Consider the following 6,000-nt stretch of genomic DNA (forward strand, 5'->3'; position numbering starts at 1 on the left):
AGTTTAACTTTAGAGACCTGATGGGGAAGTCTGCATGTAGTTGCCGCTAAAGCAAGGTGACAAAATGCATAATTAGTTAGTAATGGTATTCTCCAGTTGAGTAATCAATATTTTAGGGGGTGGACTAGAGAGTAAGCCCTGGGTTTCAGGTTTATTGCTCCTTGTCCTTCTTCTCTAATTCGTTCTCACACACAGGGTCTATTTATTTATTTTATTGATTGATTTTATTGATTTTTATCCCGCCCTTATGGCCTAGGTTGGCTCAAGGCGGCTTACAACAGAATAAAAGTTCACACAATACATAAAACACGATTTTTTACATTAATACAATTCCTGATAAATAATAATACAGTAATATAAAAACAGTATTAAAATCAAACATAATATTAAAGTTTAGAACTCTCTAACTAATGATGTAGAATAGAGCAGCTAGATAGGATGGTTTTCCTGTATTGGTTTGGTTCTTTCAACTCTCCGTTTACCTTTCCTCATTGGTAAAGTTTTTTTTTAAGCTAATACAAGTGTTCTGCTGCGTTAATTAACTCTGCATTTACATAGAAATCCCTAACAGTGATACCGTGAAGCTGAGGGCTGGGCTTGGCCATTCTCAGAGAGTACTTGGGATATGCCAAACATTCAGGAGTTTTTGTACAGCGCGTGTGCGCTGAAAGTGACAGAGGGCAGACTGAACAATAACTAGTTTTGGAATTCAAAAATGAGGCCGGCAAAGCAAAACAAACCATCCACTGGATTTTGTGCTCACCCACTGTCTCATTTAAACTGAGCTGCAACCTGTGTGAAGCAAAGAGATGTACTGAGAGCGCAAGGCCCCCCCCCCAGGTAAGTGCTTATCACGTTTAAAGCTGGCCTGTCACAGCATGATTTGTCCATTGGTCTTACAAGGATTATTAATGATCTTCAGCGGGCAGGTCATGTTCCATAATTGGTCACATGCTGCCCTAAGGGGTGTCACGGCAGCTCAGTCCTCTTCTCTTTTTTCAGGATTTTTTTTTTCAAAGCAAGACTAGAAAGATGGGGCAGCAAGAAAGAATTAGAAGAAGAAGAAAAGATGGGCATATGCGGTTGAAAAAAAAAAGTTACGTGGTTCCAGTTTTGCAGGTTAGGATTAAAGCTGGGACTTTTGTCTGAAAATGCTGTATGGAGGATTTGACGCAGAAGGCAAATCTATTTGTGAAAACGAGCCAATTTCCAAGATGTTACCTGGTTGTAAGATGCTGAGTACTAACGGGGGGAGGGGGGGGATGAGCACTGCTGTATCACACTTTGTTTGTGAGGCTTGTTGAGACAGCTGCCAGCCACTACGCTCTGTGGTTAGACACAATGCTGGGCTAGACAGAGACTACTGGTGTGACTCACTGTGCAGAAAAATATCCCGGTACATAAAAATGCAACCCTGCACATGTCCCCCCTGTCACTTCAGGTGTTTTAAGGAAACAGAAAATATATAGCAGTATATGGTAATCTAAGGGATGAAACAATCTAAGGGAAGAAACAATATGTCGTATGGTATTACTCTCCAATTACGGGACAAGAAGCTCAAGTGACTTGTGTGGTGAGTTCTTATTTGCCCCCATACTCGGAATAAAGAGTCAGACACGGAAGGTTGGATGAACTATGGGCCACTTTATTAAATTACAGCTGGAAATAACGGCAAGGGCAAAATATGGAAAGCGGCACGATCCGAGCCAAGGGTCAGTGTTGACCCTTCCCCAGTCACAGGATGCGGAGCCACCCCACCCCCAGCTTGAGCCAACCTGTGTGGCTCTCTGTCGGCAGGCACGACAAAAGACATGCCCTAGAGACCCAGCCCCAAGTCGTAGAACTTAAGTGGCCGATCAATCCATGCAGTCCCCAAGGCAGTTTACCATCTTTCCCCAGGTTGCCCAACCCAAAGGCTAATCTGGCCCAACTCCTCTTGCCTGAAGTAATTAATTGGTGCTCCCCTTAGCCGCATTTCCGTTATCAGCCCCAATCCTGCCACAGCTGAGGTCAAGCCTCAGCTTAGGCCAAATGCCCCCACCGTAAATGTGCAGGTGGGCTGTCAAGCAGCCCCACCCAGCATCCAACTTTCCTAATATCCTTGTTAGCCTTTCGGCGGGCCCGTTCAATCCCCACTGGGCTCAGGATGTCACACCAGATCCTCCTGGAAATCATAGCCGACCCTGCTATACTAACCCCCAGCCCACGTACCCGAATGACCTGCAGGTCTTCCGTCGCCCGGAGAATCAAGGTTTCCCCCTTGACAAACCCCAGATCATTCCCTCCCTGGTGCCCCACCGGCATGCCAGGCATGTCAGGGAGAAGGCGCGTGGGCCCCAGGTCTTTACCGGCCAGGAACGCCACCAACCCATCTGGGGGAAGGCCCGTGGGCCCCTGAAAATACAAAGCCGGGGGGCCTGCCCAGCGAGGGCCATGGCACCCCCGCCATTCAATAGTGGCCCATTGACAGAGGCCCAGCTGAGATCCAATGCAGTTCTCTGTGCCCAATGTGCTGCCCAAAAACACAGCTGTGACCACAGATGCAAACCTGCTTCCTCTCAATGGGCCCACTATGACCTAAGAAGGAAACAACAGTTAACCTACAGAAAAAACACATGAAGAAGAACATGGGCACACCTAGATGGAAAAGACCGTGTACACCCTAAGAGGAAGTAAAGCACCCCCAACTTATATGAAGCAGATAGGTTGCATCATCTTTATGGGGTAATTAACCAGCCCTGCCTCGAAAACCCACAGGTTACTGGGGCTGGGACCCATTACCAGGACTTTGATGATTGCCTCCGCACCCCCCCTTGCCTCTTCTGTCCCCTCCTTGGCTGGGCCTTGGGGCAGTTGCCAAAGGAGTGTAGCCCGCCACAGAAGGGGCAGTCGTGGCTGTATTGGCATGTTTTCCTGCTACAAACCCCTTGTGCGCCAAACTCCCAGCACAGCAAGTGGGGTTGAACCTCCTGACCCACGGCCTCGCTGGAACTGGGAGCTGACTGTGCACTCTGCACCAAGTGCCCACTATGCGACCTTTCCCCCACTATCAGCCATGCCGGGGACATAATCTGAATCCACAAGAAAGGGTGAATCTGGTCCCAAGGGAGGGAGGGGTAGTGTGCGGCCCGCATACGGAACTCTTCATCGTATTGCACCCAGGCAGGGCCCATATATTGTAGCATGGAGGCAGCCTGGTAAGGTTGTGCATGAGCTATCACCCCCACATATATGAAAAACCCAGCAAGCCAATCAGCCCATGTCCTGTCCACTGTCCTCCTTTTTAGTCTCTCTTTTTCCCTCTCATCGAGGTCCTCTTTGTCCTTCTTTTCCAATTCACGATAAAGAAGGGAGAAGACATCGATGTACTCGCCCTTCAGGATATTTTCTCATGTGGCCGGCAGGAGGTGGTCCCCTAATGGCAAGGCCATATTGCCCAAAGGCAATTCCTTGACTGGCACCTGATTCAGAGACATACCCCAAGGGCCTGAGAGCCCCAAGCCCCCAAGGTGCCAATTGCCCAGCCGGGCCCCACTGTGGCGGCAGTGGCCATGGACCCGCTGCCCAAGCCCATGGCGGAGGGGCGGATAGGCTCGTAGGAGAATCACCTGCCTGGTAACCGGCCATGGCACCAGAAGCTGGTGGCTGACCCCATGGTCCCCAGGGCCAAACCGGGCCAGGGTGTGGTGAATTAACAGACTCACCCGCTGCTGATGCAGAATGCTGCCAAGTCGTCCCCGTGCCTGTGGGTGCCACATCTTTGCTGCTGCAAGGGTCATGTGCCCCTCACGAGTCGGATGGCTTGTTTATTCGACTTTCAACAAGGGACAGACGGGTCAACACAGAAGCTTGAAACTGGTCATTGGAGGAAGATACTGTCTGATTCTTACTCCCATCCTCCTGGCCCCGAGACCCCGAAGGCGAGTGTATTCCTATGGCCTGCTCGACTGCTAAAAGCTGACCCAAGATGGCCTGTTGAACTACATTCCCCTCCTCATCCTCGTGAGACCGAGGGAGTGGGGTCGCCCCCTTGGGGGGTGGCTTAAGGCGTGAGACTGCCTGCTTGGGAGGGTGCTTAGGAGCAGCCTCCTTGCCCTTGTCCTCTGTCCCATCCTTTTTGGGACTCATGGTTCCAAGCCCAACTAGCCAAGAAGGGGCGAAGATGAGGAAAATCCGTGTACACCCCACAGTTCCCTAGGACCACAGAGCAGTGGACCAGCACCCCCCCAACAGACCCCTGCCAAGCAGGTGGGCCAAAGAGGGCTGACTCCAAAATCCGCCCAAACTAAGGGCTGCCCGAGGCCATCCAGCGGCCGCAAGAGAAGACTGGAGAATCATGCCGAGTTCCCCCAGTTAGAATCCACACTCAGGCCCCCCAACAAAAAGGAGAGCCCAGAAAAAGGGAGCCCGGAAAGAATATCAGCCAGTGAAAAGTGAAACCATGAAACGCCCACCAGGAAAAAGACCACCAGCCGTTGGAAAGCGAAACCAATCCCCCGCCCAGCACAATGGATTACATGCGCAAGAAAGATGGGCCACCCGCCGCTCTCATCCGAGTTAGCACCAAGGTGGAGGGGGGGATGGCAAACCCCCACCAAGAGGGGGAGGTTCCGCAAGGTAAACCCACCCCTGCTGAATGCCCTTAGGAACCAGCGGCACAGCCAATGCCCCCCTGCCCCCAGTAAGCCCCGGGTCACCCATAGGCCTGCCAAGCCAGGCTCTGCAAGCGCTGCCGCTCAGGCCATCCCAGGCCCCGCTGTCGCTCGCAGTCACTCGCTGGGCACAATGCTGCAACCACTCAGCCGTGCTTCTCGCATGCAGCCACTGCCCGCGCCAAGGAAAGCCCCGAAGCTCCTGTTGCCATCATCTGCGCAGCTGCCTGTGTCTCCTCTATGATCAGGTAGGCTTCACTACAGAGCTTGGGGGAAGCAGCAAAGGACTCCTGCCCAGCCAAGCTCTTCGCAAGAACTGGTTGACCGGGGGTGGATCCGGCTGTTAAGGCATCGGCTCCGCCCCCCTTGCGGGTCACGTAGCTGACCAGGATACGTGTCTCCCCTTCCTCCTTCAATGGAGTCAAAGGTGGCCCCCGGCAGTACGGCTGCGCCATCTGCTGGTAGGGCCGGATTCCCTGCTTTCCCATGTTGCCCAGCATGGAACTCATGCATCTTCAACATGCCTGGATTCTGCAGAACCCTGGACAACTGGACCCACATGGAAATCTAATGTTATGTCATTGTGCGTTGGATTCCTAACATTCTCCGCCCCCAGTGTATATTGAGCACCCCCAGGTGAAAAGCCAGTATTTTTGACAGGATCAAGTGAAGTTTTGTTGCTTGTTCCCTTTTAGGCTGCAAGTGGAAGGGAGTGGGGAGAGACAGTACATTTGAATCCTCTCGAAAGAAATACTTCCTAAATATAGACAACTACGTCGCTGCAGATAAGCATTCCGTTTAGTCTTCTCCCCCAACATGCTGTTTTTTATATATTGCAGGAAGGGGTTTATTTTCCTAGGATGGTATTTAAAGCAGCCCCCCTCTATCTGCTACCTGAATCAGTTATGGTCTCAGAAAAGTTTTACAGCTGGTGCAAACAGGCTTTTACATGCCAATGCAAAATAGTAATCCACATACTTGACTCATCCACCTCTGTGTTTTGTGAGCTTCTGCTCACCAAGAGAGAGGAAGATCAACACTAGTTTAAATTGGTTCCACTGGACTACAGAGGGCCCAGGCAACAGGAATATAACAAGCCACTTTTCAGAAAGGGTAAGCTGTTAGTTAAAGTACTCCCATCTGCTCTCCATTTCAATTTGCACCTTCTGCTGGTTGCTCAGCATGCATGTTCTGGCTGTCCCAACTCAATCACACATGGCGTAGTGGTGTGAGCAGAGAGCAACTGAATGACAGTTGGGAGGGAAGCTGGGTTGTCGGCCGCCTCACACTTCAGCTCAGCAGTGGAGCTGGAGGTGTCTCAGAGCACTCTGGGGGGAAGCTAATAGAA

Source organism: Gekko japonicus, unplaced genomic scaffold (genome assembly GCF_001447785.1).
Source record: "Gekko japonicus isolate JY-2015 unplaced genomic scaffold, Gekko_japonicus_V1.1 scaffold79, whole genome shotgun sequence".
Lineage (NCBI taxonomy): Eukaryota > Metazoa > Chordata > Lepidosauria > Squamata > Gekkonidae > Gekko > Gekko japonicus.